The 18,779-nt window shown below is 39.4% G+C and overlaps 1 pseudogene across 1 annotated transcript; it reads right to left on the reverse strand.

Moving 5' to 3' along the window:
• Nucleotides 1–3,415: 3,415 nt before the first annotated feature.
• Nucleotides 3,416–16,847, reverse strand: LOC311590296 (nuclear autoantigenic sperm protein-like; annotated as a pseudogene). Its single transcript has 2 exons — nt 16,833–16,847; nt 3,416–5,705 (listed from the first exon to the last, which is right to left on the reverse strand). The product of its transcript is annotated as a nuclear autoantigenic sperm protein-like (transcript).
• Nucleotides 16,848–18,779: the final 1,932 nt, after the last annotated feature.

The following is an 18,779-nucleotide window of genomic DNA, read 5'->3' on the forward strand; positions in this document are numbered from 1 at the left end:
GTAAACACCTTTGAATTCTTAGACTAGGGCCTCAATTGCTGCCAATCAGGGAAGTCTACAAGAAAGTCTCCAGCACCACACCAATGGCCCTCTCTAGACTTACATCGGCCAGCTTCCAACTCACTCAGTCTCCTTTTTCTCTTCCCACCCATGCCAGGGAAAAGTAAATTGATGAGATGTGTGTAAGGACCATTGCATGTATGAAATAGCCATTTTGTTAAAAGACAATTATACCAGTTTTAGAAAGGCTCCACCTTTTGTATCGGCTAGTCATAGCTGCATAACAAATCACTCAGAAATGCAATGGCTTAAAATAAGTATGAGGAGGCAAGAAATGATCTTGTAGTCTAAAATAAAAAAGAGTCTTGAAGCTGAATGAGACAAGCAGAACATCATTAATGCTCCTGTGGCTGAACTTAGTTCTCCAGTTCTCTCTCCTAGCCCATTTACATGGAGTATAGCTTATAGCTGCTTATATATAGCTTATAGCTACCAAATGGAGGCAGAAAACTGCTTTAAAATGATAGTAATGGGTTTAAAAGTATATCCTCAAGTTTTAATGTTTATTTACTTTGAATCTGTCAAAATCTTCTTAAAATTATTGCTAAATTACTTCTCTAAAGCTCTCTGTAATTATATTATTCAACGAAAACTTCAAAATCCTTGACTGTATTCCTTCCTTCCTTCCTTCTTTCTTTCTTTCTTTCTTTTAAATAGGGTTTTACTGTATAGCTCTTACTGCCCTGTATCTTTCTAGGTGGATCAGGCTGACCTTGGACCCAGATAGCTGCCTATTTCCGTGTCCTGAATGCTGGAATTAAAAGCCTGTACACCACATATGGCCAAATTTCTATGTATGTACAAATGTGTCATTGTGGCATACCAAATTAAAACACTGGTCTCTTCATTCTTTTTTTTTCCAGTAAGGAATAGTTGATGAAAGAAAATGAGGCCATGAGTTTGCTTTGGATTAGACACTGTATGAGTAAGTACAGAAACACAGCAACAGATGGATACATACTCAGTACTGTAGAGATCAAGAGGGCAGGGTGAGATGGTGCTCTACATAACTGCAAAGCCTGATTTCCACCCTTGTGAGTCCTATGCCTGTTTTACTAGAGTCATATTGAGCTGTGTTCCTTAATTTTTCCTAAATCATATGACATAATTTCACAATCATACAATTTGAAAACCACTTTTAAGTAAACATGTTCTCAGATGTCCACAGGAATGTAGGACAGGAGAAGAATGTTTTATTTAGGTTATAATAGAAAAATTTCACATTTACAGTGAAATTTCATAAAGAAAATCACAAAACATGTAACAGATGCATGTGCTTTATAAAGCACATTGTGCTAAATAGCTTTATAACAGCTTGACACAGGCTAAAGTCTCTGAGAGGAAGTAACCCCGGATGAGAAAATGCCTCTATAACATCAGCCTGTAACAAGTCTAGAGGGCATTTGTTAAATTAGCGACTAATAGGGGAGAGCTAAGCCCATGGTAGGTGGAACCATTCCTGGGCTGGTGGACCTGGTTTCATAAAAAAAGCAGGCTGAGCAAGCCATAAGGAGCAGGCCAGTAAACAGCACCCCTCCATGGCCTCTGCATCAGCTCCTGCCTCCAGCTTTCTGCCATTTTTGAATTTTTGTCCTCACTTCCTGATGATAAACAGTAGTGTGGATGTGTAAGCCAAATAAGCCCTTACCTCCTCAACTTGCTTTTTGGTCATGGTGTTTCAATAGGCTTAATAAATGTCATTATCTGTACTTCTCTCTGATTAATTCTCTCTCTTATACACACGCGTGCATGCGCGCATACACACACACACACACACACACACACACACACACACACACACACACACACACTCCCTATTCCAGACACATTGGGTTAAATTTTACTAGAGTCTGAATTCAATTAGCAGTTTTCTTTATTACTGGAACTGCCTTTCTACTTTTTATTTTACTTGTATGCACTATAGTCCAATTAATTAATTAATTAATTAAACAAATAACTGTTGGGTGTCATTTCTGAGCTATTCAGTGCTGGATTTATAGACAGTGTATACTGTCATAGGGCTGAATTAGAGAGAATAGACAAAGAAAATAGAGGTAATAAAACCAATAAAAGAATCAGACAGAATAGGAAAACGGATACAAGTGGATGGAGAAGTCTGTAAGGAGGACTTGCTTTGCTACCTATTTGGGGACACTGAGGATAAGATGTGAGGGTGAGAAGGGATCCCCTATTCTTAGAATAGGAGACAGTACGCACAAGGACCCTCTGGTGGGAAAAAGCCGTGCATCAGGAGCTAGAAGGTGAGGACCTGAGGCAAAGGTGGCAACAACTGTTGGAGAAGGCACAGGCATGGGTCTTACAGACCACAGTTAGAAGATGCCACTCATGTCCCATTCAGCAGGAAGGTGCTGGACACTTTCAAACAGAAAAGTGATACATGCCAGTTTTTTAAAAAAAATGATCATTTTGACTTCCATGTGGAGGAACGAGTTACAGCAGAACAGAGGAAGAAATAATTGGGATGTTAGATATGAGTAGCCATGATGAGGCTCCAGCTAACAACATTGAGGTTAGTAGTGGCAGAAAGATATCAGATTTGATGTAGAGGAGTGAGTGAGAGGAGTGGAATGGAGACAGCTCTTGCTAAACACTAGAACTCAAGTATCGTGTGCGATGGTGTAGATAAGGCAGTTATGACAGCCCTGGTATGTACTAAGACAAATTCCCAAGGTAACTCATCTCAGGAGTAGGGCAGCCAAAGCAGTACTAACATGTTGGGACAACACTTCCTTCTACACACAATTTATTGCTTTTTGTGGCATTAGATGTGATTGCCATCATTTTAGACAAAACAATTTTCCATTGGTCATGGTGTTATATCATAGCAATAGAAAAGCAGACTAATACTGATGGCCTGTAGTGACAGGGGTTGAAAGGTTATGGCTTTAAAGTTATATGTTTGGTGTCAAGTAGACAAAAATGGAGTTATGATGGTTGATTTACATTGTTAACTTGATAGAGCTTAGAATCACAAATGTCTAGGCATGTCTAGATTAGGTTAATTCCTATGAAAGACTCGCCTTAAATCTGAGTAATACTCTACTGTAGGCTTGGGTCCTAAACTGAATAAAATGAAGGAAGTGAGCTAAGTGAAAGCATTCATTAATCTCTGATTTCTGGCTATGGATACAATGTGACCAGATGTCTCTTGTTCCTGCCTCTATGCTGTCTTTAACATGACAGACTGTATATATAGGCTAAATATGTAAGACCCTGAATATGTAAACCAAAACAAACCCTTCCATTTTTTCTTGTCATCTACAATCTTTATTGAAGTTATACAAAAAGAATTTTCCAAAGTGAAAAAATACATTATGTACAAAACCACATTCCCTCAAGAGGAAGGTTCTGTTCCCTCTTTATTTGCAGTACTTTCAACTGTAGCTGCAGACTCCACTGTCCCTTCTTCTGTTGCCTGGCTTTCAGCCTGATTCTCAGCCTCAGCATCCAAGTTTTCTGAATCTTCTCTTCCACTGGAGACAGTGTCCTCACTGTCCCCATACGCCTCCAGCTCTTGTTTGGCTTCCTTTGCATCATCTTTCTGGGGACTCTCTTCCTCTGGTTTCCTCTTTTTTTTTTTTTTTCTGACAAGATGGAAATATCAGTCATGCAATTTGATGAGGAAGCACCATCTGTTGGTTTTCTACTGGCAATCACAGAGGCTGCAGCGCCTGTTCCACTAGGAGGAAAATCTGAAGTAGAGCTCTCTACCAGAGTAGCTTTCAGGGCCAGCTCAGCTACATTCTCACTATGGGGAGATTCCTTGGAATGTTCTATCTTCTCTCTACTTTCAAGTAACAGTTCTTTCAGTTCCTTGATTTCTTTCTCATATTCAGTAAAGGAGTTTTTGGCCTCTTTCATCTGCTTATTTAGTACAGCCATTCTTTTCTCAATGACTTCAATAGATTTGCCAAACTGCGGCATTGCCTCATCATACTGAGAGTTGTAACCATGGGCTAAACCCAACTGGTAGTGAGCCTTTGCAAGGAGATGGTCGTGAGCTTCCAAATACTGTTCTTGCAGGCTTAGGCAAGCCTGGAACTCCTTCTCCATGGCTTGGATGTAATTCTCAGATTCAACACTAACTTCTTCAAGTTTAAGAAGGACTTGTGCAGCATAAAGCTGGGCTTCTTTTCTTTCTAGCCTTTTAAAAACGATCTTGGATAAATCCAGCATATCCCAGGCAAACTCTAAATTCCCAATCTCCTCTTTGTTTTATTGAAGAGACTTGTTTTCAGGAACTAATTCATTTGGTGTTTCTTCAGCCATGTCATTTTCTTTGTCTTCTTCCTCTGAGCCTTCAGTCTCCTCACCTTCTTTCATCTGTTCATCTCTCTCTTGTGTCTCATTATTAGCAGCTCCCTTAAATTTGTCCTCAGGTGCTTTCTCCATGGCTCTCTGGCCTACCTTCACCTCAAGCCCATCACCAGCTGCCTCAGACTCTTCTACAGGTAGCATAGCTTCCTCCTGTCCAGGAACCAGCTCAGGAACCTCTACACTTGAACCGTCTTTAGTCTCTGTCGTCTTTCTGCAGAAGTCCATTGTTCACTAGGAGCTGATGGTCTAGAAGCTTAACCATTGTTGGGAAGAACTGTAATCTCTTCTCGGGCTTCTCAGAGATGTCCGATCCAGCCTCTGCAGCCACCACTGGCTACACTTCGACATCTTTCCCTGACAGTTGCTCAAGATCAGCCTTTCCTACTTCACTCTCAGAGGTAGCTACCTGATCCTTTGGTTCCTCCTCACCCATGTCCACTGACTTGACTGTGGGTTCTATTGTTAGGGCATCTACCTTTATTGAGGTGCCCTGCTTTTCTGGAGCCCCAACAGGCTGATCTTCTGAAGTTTCTTTTGGCTTTTTTTTTCTAAGCTTACTATTTCCTCTCCTTCCTCCTGATGTTTCTCTGAATTCTTTATTTTGAACACAAGCCCCAGAAGTTGATTTCCCTTCCTCAGTACACAATGATTCCTGCTCTGTCTTCCCAGAAGTGACCTCTGCTTCATTCAGTCCTGGTATTGCGGCTTCTTTTGCCTCTTCAGTGGATTCAGTTAACTGAAGCTGATTTAATTTTTCCTGTAGCTTCTCCGCAGGCTCATTTACATCCATATCTTCTCTTCCACTTTTTCAAACTTCACCTTCGTGTTCTGTATCAGTTCCTTTGGCTTTTTTGGTTTCTTTTTCTCCCATGGCATCATAAACCTGCTCTCTCAGTTCTTCCCTTCTTTCTTCATCTACATTATTGTTTCTTACCAAAGATTCATCTTCTGTTTTTTTTTCTCCTTCTTCCTCTTCCACATGCACTCCTTCCAAGGCATTTCCCAACACTCCATCCTCCATTCTGGCCAAGTCAAAAGAGATTTCCTATTAAAAAAAAGAAGGCTTCTCCATACTCATCAGCTGTTTCTCCATACTTCTTACCTAAAAGCCTAGCTGCTTCCTGGAATGCATTAACAGCTGAGGGAATGTGTGCCATCACCATATGCTTCTGTCCTAATCTCGGGAGTTTCTTAGCTTCACTATCCACATCCTGACTTTTCATTTTATCTGCAGAAATAGCAGGAGCAGGAACATTTTCAATTTCAGGCACAGAAAATGGCAGATTCAAACCCTTCTGTCTTAGTTGCTTTTATTGAGTATTTTGCCACAGCAATGACATGACACAGTGTTTCTATTCTGTCCTTTTCATAGATGCTACCTATGGGGAAATCCAGTAATAAACTACTTCAAGCTTTTGATAACATCTAGCCTACAGTGAGTCATGCTTTCTTAGATATTCCCCAAAGTTTCTCACTAAAATCCAAACTGCATAACATGTTCTTTCTGCCAAACTCTAATGAACACATTATGATTTCCCTATAATGTATATGCCTCTTTACAACATACTGTGAAACATAGACCTGAACATATAAAGATGCCTCAAGACTTTTGTAGTGAGAATTCTGGAGTTTTGGTTTCTTTAAAAAAACAGAACTATATAGAATGTGTTTTCATTTTAATCTCAGGTATGGGGGATATGGGGCTGCTTTGCAGCAGCTGACTATGCCTCCTGCTCTAGCAGAGACATGATTCTGCCAGCTGCAGATAGTTTCTGTGATTGTGTGACATTTGGAATTCTGGGGACTTTTCAGAAGGTATATAAATGTTAGAGCCCCAATAGGGAGGGTTGTTGGTTGCTATTGGTCATGGTTTGTTAAGTAGTCATGCAAAAAGAAGAAACAAAAAGAAAAAGTTAGGTATCCTGCCAGTGATGATCAAACTTGCCCCAAGGAGTTCAGTGGTTCTAACCAGCAGAAAGTAATTTACCTATAACATCGTCTCCTTTCCGACCCCTGACTTTATTCACGGATCTCTTCTTTCCTCTCTATCCTTCTTCCTCTCCTATCTAGTGATAGGAGTGAAAGCCGGGGGTGGGGTGGGGTAAAAAGGAGGAGGGAGAAGAGCCCACAAATTAGAATGTTTGATAAACATTGGTAACAGCAAAGCCAGTAGTCTGTTGGTGACAAATTTTCCATTGGATAATAAAAGGTACAGTGAGACCATGTAAGAATCTTAAACAAGTGAATGTGTGTTTACTTTTGGGTGTGTGTATCAGAGGCCTGGAGTCTAGAAGACTTAACTTTACTATGTTATCATCTCTTAGAAAATTCAAACTCAGTGGCAACTGAGAGTGCCTAGAGTATTTTTAGGTGTGAACCTCTAACACGAGAGTGGTAGGTTGTGACTTCTGAGAGGAAGTTATAAAAATGCTGTGATTTCTGTACTGTTGGATTTCTTTTTAGCCATTTCTTGCTTTTCTCCTTCTACAGAGAAGCCCATAAACCAAGGAACCGAACGATACTTTTGATCAGTATCCAAAAAGAGAACTACAGCCTTGTCCCAAAAGATCACAGTTGAGCCCCACCAGTGCAGGCAGTGGGAATGTGCACTTCAGAAAACACGTTCAACTTTGTGAGAAACTGTGAGGTAAAAACACCCTCCTAAGCTGTACCCAACTTCCTGAGTCTCAGAAAGTGTGAGATAACAAACATTTGTTGCTTAATATCACTAGCGGTAATTATCTTGTGGTAATTTGTTATGCACCATCATGATGTTCTACTGTAGGTTTCTAGGACCTTCTGGATCTTTCTATTTCCCCATTCTCCCATACTTCTCTCACCTAGAGTCCCAATAGGATGTCCTCACATCTATCCCAATCTCCTGGTAAGTGAACACTTTCAGGGGATATGCCTTTTGGGCTAGTGTCCAATTATAAGTGAGTATATACCATGTGAGTCTTTCTGAGTCTGGGTTAACTCACTCATTATGATAATTTCTAGTTCCATCCATTTGCCCACAAAATTTGGGATTTCCTTGGTTTTAATAGCTGAGTAGTATTCCATAGTGTAAATGTACCACAGTTTCTTTAAAAATTTTTTAATTGAAAAATAAAATCATTCATATTACATCTCAATTGCTGTCCCATCCCGTGCATCCTCCCATTCCTCCCTCCCTCCTGCTTTCACTCTGTTCCCCTTCCCTATGATTGTGACTGAGGGGGACCCCCTCCTCCTGAATATGATGCTAAGGTATCAAGTCTCTTCTTAGTAGTCTGCTATTCTTCCTCTGAGTGCCATTGGGCCTCCCCATCAAGGGGACATAGCCAAATATGGGGCACCAGAGATTGTGTGAAAGTCAGACCCCACTCTCCACTCAACTGTGGAGAATGTCCTGTCCATTGGCTAGATCTGGGTAGGGGTTTGATGCTGACTGCATGTATTGTCCTTGGTTGGTGCCATAGTTTGAGCAGAAACCCTGGGCCCAGATCTGTCCATCATAATGTTCTTCTTGTAGGTTTCTAGGACCCTCTGGATCCTTTTATTTCCCCATCTCCTATATTTCTCTCATCTAGAGTCCCAATAAGATGTCTTCACCTCTATCCCACTTTCCTGGTAAGTGAAAACTTTCATGGGACATGCCCCTTGGGCTAGTGTCCAGTTATAAGTGAGTATATATCATTTGAGTCTCTCTGCATCTGGGTTAGCTCACTCATTATGATCATTTCTAGTTCAATCCATTTGTCCACGAATTTTGTAAATTCCTTGTTTTTAATAGCTGAGTAGTATTCCATAGTGTAAATGTACCACATTTTCTTTATCCATTTTTCTACTAAGGGACACTTAGGCTGTTTCCATGTTCTGGCTATTATGAATAAGGCTGCTACTAATATGGTTGGGCATATGTCCCTGTTGTGTGCTGGAACATCTTCTGGGTATATTCCAAGGAGTGGAATAGCTGGGTCTTGAGGAAGCCCTATTCCCAGTTTTCTGAGATAGCACCAGACAGATGTCCAAAGTGGCTGCACTAGTCTGCATTCCCACCAGCAATGAAGGAGTGTTCCTCTTTTTCCACATCCTCGCCAGCATGTGGTGTCGCTTGGATTTTTGATCTTAGCCATTCTGATAGGTGTAAGATGGAATCTCAGAGTTGTTTTGATTTGCATTTCCCTGATGATTAAGGAGGTTGAGCATTTCTTTAAGTGTTTCTCAGCCATTTGATATTCCTCTGTTGAGAATTCTCTGTTTAATTCTGAGCCCCATTTCTCAATTGGATTATTTGATTTGATGGTGTTTAATTTCTTGAGTTCTTTATATATTTTGGATATTAGACCTTTGTCAGATGTAGGGTTGGTGAATATTTTTTCCCAGTTTGTAGCAGCTGTCACTTTGTTCTGTTGACAGTATCTTCTGCCTTCTCAGAAGCTTCTCAGAAGCTTCTCAGCCTCATGAGGTCCCATTTATTAATTGTTGACATTAAGGCCTGGGCTGTTGGTGTTCTGTTCAGGAAGTTGTCTCCTGTTTCAGGCTCTTCCCCACTTTTTCTTCTAAGTGACTTAGTGTCTCTGGTTTTATGTTGAGGTCTTTAATCCACTTGGACTTGAGTTTTGTGCATGGTGACAAATATGGGTCTAATTGCATTTTTCCACATGTAGACATCCAGTTAGACCAGCACCATTTGTTGAAGATGCTATCCTTTTTCCATTGAATGGATTTGGCTTCTTTGTCAAAAATCAAGTGACCGTATGTGTGTGAATTCATTTCTGGGTCTTCGATTCAATTCCATTGATCAACCAGCCTATTGCTATGCCAGTTCCATGCTGTTTTAATTACTGTGGCTCTATAGTACAGCTTGAGATCAGGTATGGAGATTCCTCCAGAAGATCTTTTATTGTATAGGATTGTTTTCACTATTCTAGGTTTTTTGTTTTTCCATATGAAGTTGAGAATTGATCTTTCAATATCTTTAAAAAATTGTGTAGGTGTTTTGATAGGAATTGCATTGAATCTGTAAATTGCTTTTGGTAAGATGGCCATTTCTACTATGTTAATTCTCCCAGTCCATGAACAAGGAAGATCATTCCGTCTTCTCATGTCATCTTCAATCTCTTTCTTCAGAGATTTGAAGTTTTTTTTTCAAACAATTCTTTGACTTGCTTGGTTAGAGTTACTCCTAGATATTTTATATTGCTTGTGGCTATGGTGAAGGGTGTAGTTTTCCTAATTTCTTCCTCTGCACAATTGTCATTTGTGTATAGGAAAGCTACTGACTTTTTTGAGTTAATTTTGTATCCAGCCATTTTGTTTATCAGCTGTAGGAGTTCTCTGGTGGAATTTTGGGTTCACTTATGTACACTACCATATCATCTGCAAATATGGATAATTTGACTTCCTCCTTTCCTATTTGGATCCCCTTGATCTCCTTTTGTTGTCTTATTGCTCTGACTAGAACTTCAAGAACTATATTGAAGAGATATTGAGAAAGTGGGCAGCCTTTCCTGGTCTCTGATTTTAGTGGAATATCCTTGAGTTTATCTCCATTTAACTTGCTGTTGGCTATTGGCTTGCTGTATACAGCTTTTATTATGTTTAGGTATGTGCCTTGAATGCCTGATCTCTCCAAGACTTTAAGCAGGAATAGGTGTTGGATTTTGTCAAATGTTTTTTCTTATCTAAGGAGATGATCATGTGGTCTTTTTTCTTTCAGTTTGTTTATATGGTGGATTACATTGATGGATTTCCATATATTAAACCATCCCTGCATGCCTGGAATGAAACCTACCTGGTCATGGTGAATGATATCTTTGATGTGTTTATGAGTATTTTATTAACTATTTTTGCATCAATGTTCATAATAGAAACTGGTCTGAAATTCTCTTTCTTTGTTGGGTCTGTGTGAGGCTAAGGTATCAAAGTGACTCTGGCCTCATAGAAGGAGTTTGGTAATGTGACCTCCTTTTCTATCTTTTGGAGTAGTTTGAAGATTATCAGTATTAGTTCTTCTTAGAAGGTCTAGTAGAATTTTGTACTGAAACCATCTGGCCTAAGGTTTTTTTTTTTTTTTTTTTTTTTTTTTTTTTTTTTTTGGTTTGGAGACTATTAATGACTACTTCTATTTCTGTAGGAGAAATAGCACTATTTAGTTTGTTTATCTGACCTTGATTCAATTTTGGCAAGTGGAATTGATCAAGAAAATTGTCCATTTCCCTTAGATTTTCAAATTTTGTGGCATATATGCCTTTGAAGTAGGATCTTATGATTCTTTGTATTTCTTCAGTGTCTACTGTTATGTCTCCCTTTTCACTTATGAATTTGTTGATTTGGATAGTGTCTCTCTGCTTTTTAGTTAGTTTGGCTAATGGTTTGTCTATCTTGTTGATTTTCTCAAAGAACCAGCTCCTGGTTTTGTTGATTCTGTGAATCTTTGTTTCTAATTTATTGATTTCAGCCCCGAGTTTGATTATTTCTAGATGAAGTAACAGATTCTTTTGACAGACATCTACGTATATAGTTTCATGACTGTCCATTTCCTGAGCTACCAGAGTCAAATTCAGAGACCCACTGTTGTAGAAATATTTTTGGGGGGTTGCTGTTGCCCCTTATTGTTTCTAAATATCTATTAAGGGTTTCTACCCCACTTCAGACTGTTCAGTTCCCAAATAAAACTCACAGAGACATTTTTAGATTTATAATTATCTTTAAATCACTAGAATGAGGCAGATGTTAACCTCTAAGCTATTTTGCTATTTCCCAGCCATGTACCCCAATATTCCTTGTCATATATTGTTAGGGCTACTTCTGCTCCATTGAGCCAATCCTCACAGCCACATGCTCAAGGTCCATATCCATGGTAACATTCTTTTTTCCCCTCCTCTTCTCTGTCTCTCCTTTCATGGCCCCTACATGAGACCCCAAGTCCAGGAGCAGAACTTCTGCCTACCTCTATTCTGCCCAGTAATTTGGTGTCAGCAATTTTATTTAACCAATCAGAGAATATCAGCGAGCAAAGTTTACACAATATCACTTGGTATACCTAAGAATGTGCTCCACTGGACTACAACCAGATCTTGGGGGCCAGTATTTAGCATTTGATTATACAGCAGTACCAGACCAACCCCCCAACAACATTTTACCTATGCTTACGTTGAAGCAGACTTCCAACTGTTTTTAATGTAAGGCTTGGGGTGTCAGGTCTCCTGTTGAGGTCTATCCAGAATAGAGTGTTGTGCAGGGTAAGAGATAAGAATCCAGTTTCATTTCTCTGCATATTGAAATCTAATCTTTCCAGCAACATCAATTGAAGATGCTGCCTTTCTCCAATGTGTATTTTTGGCATCTATGTCAAAAATTTGGTGGCTGTAGCTGTGTTGACTTATGTCTGGGTTTTCTGTTCTTTTCCACTTATATGTATCTGCATTTGTGCCAATGTGCTGCTTTTATTTCTATGACCCTGTAATATAGTTTGAAATCAAGTATGCTGATTCCTCCATTCACAGTTTTCTTTTTGCTTAAGATTGCTTTAGATGTCCTTGGTCCTTTGTTCCTTCTATACATTTTTGCAATTTTTTTTCTATTTCTGGAAGTATGTTACTGAAATTTTGATTTGGACTGCAATTGAATATGTAGATTTCTTTTGGTAATATGATCACCATATGATTACTTCTAGCAATTTATGAGCATGTGAGTTCTTTCTAGCTTCTAGTATGTTCCCCAATATTTTCTTTAGTATCTTAATATATTTCATGGTAAAATTTCCCCTTTGGTCAGGCTTAGTCACAGGTAGTGTGTGTATGTATGTATGTATGTATGTATGTATGTATGTATGTATGTATGAAGACTCCATGAATAAGATTGCTTCTTTGACTTTTTAGGATGTTTTTTATTGTTATTTAAGAAGAGTACTAATTTTTTAAAGTTGTTTTTGTATCCTGCCACTTTGTTCAAAGTGCTTGTCACTTCTGAGTGGCTTTTAGTGGAGTGTTTAGGGTTTCTTATGTATAAGGTCATTTCATCTGTAAATATGACTTCTTTTTCTGTTTGTATCCCCTTTATTTTCTTCTCTGGTCTTATTCCTTTAGCTAATATTTCAAGCACTACATTGAATAGGAGTGGAGAGAGTAAGTGTCCTGGTACCTGATCTAAATGACAATGCTTTGAATTTTTCTTTATTTAGCGTGGTGTTATCTAAAGGCTTGCTGTATATAGCCTATTTTCTATACTTATTGAGTTAGTTTATGTGATTAACCACATTTAATGATTTGTGTATGTTGAACCATCCCTATATCTCTAGAATGAAAAACAACACATTTTTGATGATGAATGATATTTTTATGTAATCTTGAATTTGTTAGGCATAAGTTTATGATGATTTTAAAGCTATGTTAACCAGGGAGAAAAGTCTGTAGTTTTCATTATCTATTTATCTACCTATCATCTATCTATCCAATTATCTATTACCTATCTATCTATCTATCTATCTATCTATCTATCTATCTATCTACCTACCTACCAATCATCTTTTTATTTATTTATTTTGGTTTGCCTTTATCTGGCTTGATAAAAAAGAGTTTGGATACTTTTGTTTTGATGGACTAATTTGAGTAGTACTGGTATTAGTTCTTTTTTCATGTTCTGGTAGAATTCTTTAGTGAGTCCATTCTATTTTGGGTATTTTTTTTCAACTTTCTTTTTTTAAAAAAATATTTTATTAATTTATTCATATTACATCTCAATGGTTATCCCATCCCTTGTATCCTCCCATTGGGCATTTTTTATTTAGGAGACATTTTATTAGTACTTTGATCTCACTGCTTGTTGTAGATCTGTTTAAGTGTTTATTTCATCTTTGTTAAATTTTGGTACAACATACATGTCTAGAAATCTATCCATTTCTTTTATTAACTTTGACTTTCTCCCTCTTCCTTTTGATTAATTTGGCTAAGGATTGCCAATCTTATCTTTTCAAAGAACCAACTTTCCTTTTCATTGATTCTTTGTATTTTGTTTCTATTTCATTAATTTTTGACCTACTATTTATTTCTTCATATCTACAGTTTTTTTCAGTTTGCTTTGTTTTTATTTTTCTAAGGCCTTAAGGTACTTAATTAAGTTATTTATTTGCGATATCTCACACTTTTTGAGGTAGGGACTTGGTTATATTAGTGCCTTTCTTCTTGTAACTATTGTCTTTTGGCTAGAGAGTGATTCTGTGCTTGCAGTGGGCCAGGGTTCAGTTTCCAGCACTCACTTTGTAATTAACAACCATCAGTAACTCGGTTTCAGGATATCCAACACATTCTTTTGACCTCTCCAGGCTCTAGGCATGTATGTAGTTCACACTCATAAATGTTGATGAAACACTTATATAAACAAGTGTTTAAAAATTGAGTCTCATAAATTTAGATATATTGTATTTTTCCATTTCACTCAATTTTATAATTTACATTTTTTCCTTCTGATTTTTTCAGTGACTTGTTGTTCATTCAACATATATGTATGTATATTTGAGAGAGTTCTACTCTATAGCCACGGCTGGCATGGAATTTGTTATATAGACCAGATTGGCCTTCCAGAACCTTCTGGCTCTTATCTCCAGTATTGGCATTAGTGGTATATCCCCATATCTGACAGAAGCATGTTGTTTAATTTCCAGGAGTTTGTGTACTTTCTGTAGTAGTTTCTTTCTTTCTTTTTTAAAAAAAATTTATTAATTTATTCATATTACATCTCAATGGTTATCCCCTCCCTTGTATCCTCCCATTCCTCCCTCCCTCCCTCCCATTTTCCCCTTACTCCCCTCCCCTATGACTGTGGTTTCTTTCTTTCTTTTTTTTGGTTTCTTTTTGGTTGTTTTTCAGACACGGTTTCTCTGTGTAGCCCTGGCTGTCCTGGACTTGCTTTGTAGACTAGGCTGGCCTTGAACTCACAGAGATCTATCTGCCTCTGCCTCCCTGAGTGCTGGGATTACAGGTATGTGCCACCGCATCCAGCTTTTCTGTAGTTTCTATTGCTGTTAATATCCCCATTTATTCTATTGTGGCCACATAGACAGGGTGTTCTTTTGATTTTCCTCCATTTGTTGAGGCTTGCTGCATATCCTAATATGTAATCAATTTTGGGGATGATTCCATGACCTACTGAGAAGAATGTGTATACTCCAGTGTTTGGATGGAACATTCTATAAATGTATGTTGGGTCCACTTGATTTATAGTGTCATTTTACTCCAGTGTTCTTCTGATTATCTTTATTCAAATGACCTTTGTTTGGTGAGAGTGGAGTATTGAAGTCACTCACTATCTCTGTGTACGATTAGCCTGTGACTTTATATTTGGTGCCACTTGCTTTGTTAGGTGAATCTATTTTTAGAATTGTGTGGAGTGTTTCCTTGATGTATATTGACTATTTCTTTTAATCTCTTTTACTTTTGGTTTGAAGTCTGTTTTTTCAGATATTAGTATAGCTACACCTGCTTGTTTCCACCACTTGCTTGAAGAACAGTTTTGGTCCTTTTATCCTAAAGTTGTGTCATGCTTTGCTGTGGAGTTGTGTTTCAGAGCAGGTAACTCAAGTTTTTGTCTTCCTGTGAAGATCTTTTTTTTTTTTCCCTCGGTCAGCTCTGGCCTTCCTGGGTAAAGTGTCTGCTACCTCAAGTTGGGGAGCTCCTTATGTGCCCTGCGTCAGCTTAGACCTCCTCCCTGGGCCCACTCCATTATCTGTCAAATCATCTTTTTATCAGTTAACTGCAAGGACTTTACATATTCAAGGCAGAAGTCAAAAGTCAAATACATATGTATACATATGTACACACACACACACACACACACACACACACACACACACACACACACACTTTCAGATAGTCTGACAGACTTACCACTGCTGAGACTGAAGGGCCTGTCCAGGCTACCGCTATGTGTCTCTTCATTGGTCTATAGCTTATCGGTAAGCCTCAAGGAGAAGTCACTGGACCATCTAAAGTAAGTAGGAGGCACCTTTGTACTGCTAATTCAGCCACAGGACAACTTTCGCTGACTCTATTGCTTATCCCCGGACTTTTATCAGGAACAGTGTCTCTCTGTCACAGCGTACTCCTTCATCAAACAGCAGTATCAAACCTGAAGGTCTGAAGAATGATTAAACTAACGTGTCTGAAATTGTCGTGTGAGCTAGTTCAGAAGCGTAAGACGGGTGTGCCTATGCTAGCCTGATTTTTATTTCTCGTTAGCTATCATTAAACTACAGGTCATGTTGTAGTTTTGCAAAATGATTGCACATGTGTTAGTCGTCCTTTGGAAAATATCATTAGGAAGAATATTTCGGTAGGGAAGGGATCGGGTGGGAGAGAGTGGTAGCCAAGAGGCAGAGAGAGAGGCCAGTGAACTGTTTGACTTAACTGTCATACTGTCATGACTGAAGAGGAGGTCGCAGAATCCCCAGGCACCTTGGTCTTCTCTGCAGGAATGCTGCATTTTTGACGCTTGGAGTTGGCGGATATCATCTGAAAGCGTGGATGCGAAAGTCCTGCTCTTCAATTCAGTGCTTGGTTGGGGTGAAGAAGTGGGAAGTACGGAAACTCTCCCTCTCCTACGCTCCACTTCCAAAATGCACAAAACCCTTCATTGCTTTGAAGAACCATGGAATAAAGTATTAATTTTTACCCACCATTATTTCTGAAACCTCCAGTGTCCCTACCTCTTCTAACCTTTACAGTCCTTGAATGCTCATAGATATTCTCCGAGAGGCTCTTCCTGGCTCCTGTTTTCCTAGCTAGCAGCAGTTAAACCTATTCTGTGTCACCTTCCAGTCACCTGCAGGCTATGGAGTTATCTGCGTACTTCAAACAGGCAATTTGTGTAGACATGGTCACCATAAAACGTTGTCTTTCCACATAGTAGGAACTTGAAATGGTTTGATTCCTAGTTAAGACTCAGTTATTATTCCTCACGCTTCAAGTGAGTCATATTATTTAGTTCCCATAACAACCCCACACTCTGTAATATTGTGTCTTGTGAGCAGATGGCAGAAATGTAAGAACAGGAAACAGCCCAACGTCATCCTTTTGGAGGTAGTGGGCTGACATTCAGCACCAGGCAGTCTGTTTCCGGAGCTGTTAGTCTAGCGTATTACTCTGTCTTGTTAATGCAGAGCGAGCCACTGTGTATTCCTCATGGAATTTAATAAACCCATGAGAACTGAATCAAATGAGAACTTTGGGAAACAACGTAAGCCTTGGTAACCATTGCCCATCTTCATCTCGTAGTATCTAGAACTCTAATGCAGAAAATATGTCACAGCGAAACATGTAGGAAAATAACCAAAAGTCAGAAACACCAAGCAGCAGAAAGAGCACTAGGGCAGAATCTGTCCTTTGTCTTAGGCTTTATCCACAGCACTCGGCAGTTCAGAGTCCTCCGACAAGCAGTTTGGACTGCTCTACCTTCAGATTCCCCATTTGTCGGTTAAGTTTAAACAGGGCAACATGTGTATGTTTTATAGATTATCATCCAAAGTATTATATAGATGCTTTAGTTTGAAATAGAATTATAGGAACTATACATTAAAATTACCAAGTAAACTAAAAAGAAGGGGAAAAAAAAGTTGTATCTTTCTTGGCTGAAATACAGTTTCATCCAGCACAGTGACTGTGGGGCTTCACTAGGTTTTGCATTTCATGTGTCAAACTTCTGGCAATTTCCCACTTACCATCAGATGCAGAGTTCAAAAACAGCTTAACTTCGGTGGCGCTGTCAGAAGAGGAGGTAGAGGTCACTTTCCTAATTTTCCATTTCAGTTTTGACTCATTAGGTATCAGTCATATTTTAAACAAAACATGCCTTGAATTCCAACTGTGTGCCCCATAGTTATCTTGAAGTCATTGTGTTTGCCTTTGGGTTTCAAGTAGAACTTTTCTTCACTGGGGAGCAGAGGCATGGATTGAGCTTTAAGCCATTGATCACACCTTTAGTCAAAGACTCACAAGGGCAGATCCTTTCCCTTTTCAACTTGTTTCCTGTAACATGGTGGTGATAGAGTGTTGCAGCAACCAGAAGGCTCAAAGGAGCGGTGCGTTAGAGCTCTTAACAAAATCACAGGACAGCCATGGGAGATGTATGCCACATGCCAACTTCAGGTTAGAAAGAACACTGTGTGTGTGTGTGTGTGTGTGTGTGTGTGTGTGTGTGTGTGTGTGTAAAAGTCCTCTTCATGTGAAGAAAATAACCTCTTATCTCACATAGTTCATACCGATATTCTGGAATCTACACTGGTAGCTATGGAACATCTACACAAGGGTCCACCAGGCCCACCAGGGTCCAGTAGGATTCCTGTCGGATCTTAAGAAGGACTCCATAGAAAATCATCACAGTCTCCCCAGAGGCTGACCCAGAGATTTCTGTTTCTTTCCTTAACTGTCCTCTGGGCTCACTAGAAAAATATCTCTGGTGAGGCTGTCTGAACTAATGCTCCTGACCTCAATGACATCTCACTGAGATTATGGTTTGAATGATTCTTCAGTTTAGAGCATTAGCCATGTTATTGCTTTTCTTTGACCTCAGTATCTAGGTCTCATGAAACACTACCCTCTTTGAGCCTACAGGCAGTGTCCTCCCTAGTTAATAACTAAGAGAGAGAGAGAGAGAGAGAGAGAGAGAGAGAGAGAGAGAGAGAGAGAGAGAGAGCCCTGCCACGTCAGGGCTAAGCTGGGAGTTGGTCATGGCTGGGAGTTTTCCTTATAATGATAGGAGACCTGCTGTGCCTGGAGCAAAATGATCACTCTGTCTGTTAGTCACCACTAAACAATCTTGCTTGGAGCCTGGAGTGACAATTAAGTGCTTCAGTATCACACCACACTTCCTGTGACCCTTGTTCCATTCTTGACATTTATAACCGGCTTTCTTTTCTTTCCCCCTGATTTTTTTTTTAATTGATAAGAACCTATGACAAGTATATTCATAAGCAAAGTTCTTTTTGGAAAGGGCATTTCAGTCAAATAAGAACTTAGCTCACAGGAAACTAATTTAAACTACTCAAAGAGGTGAACCAAAGACTGGCAAGGTGGGTCAGTGGGTGAGGACACTTGCTGCCAAGGCTGGTGACCTGAGTTGGCTCCCTGGGGCCCATGTAGTGGAAGGAGAGCACTGACTCCTGCAGACTATTCTTGGACCTCCATAGGATTACCGTGCTCCCTCACCTCAAACAAATAAATATCATTTAAAACATGAGAGACAGGGGGATTGAAGTGGAGCCAAGTTTTTCTATCTGGGTCTAAACATTGGAGTGAGAAGACAGTGAGTGTCTGAATCATTGCCTGAAGAGTGTGACTCTCAGTATTGGACAAGGCAAGAGACGCTGGCATCCTGGGCAATGCTTTTCATCACACTGGTAA

The sequence above is a fragment of the Acomys minous genome (genome assembly GCF_964271855.1).
Source record: "Acomys minous genome assembly, chromosome: 19".
In the NCBI taxonomy this organism is placed as follows: Eukaryota; Metazoa; Chordata; class Mammalia; order Rodentia; family Muridae; genus Acomys; species Acomys minous.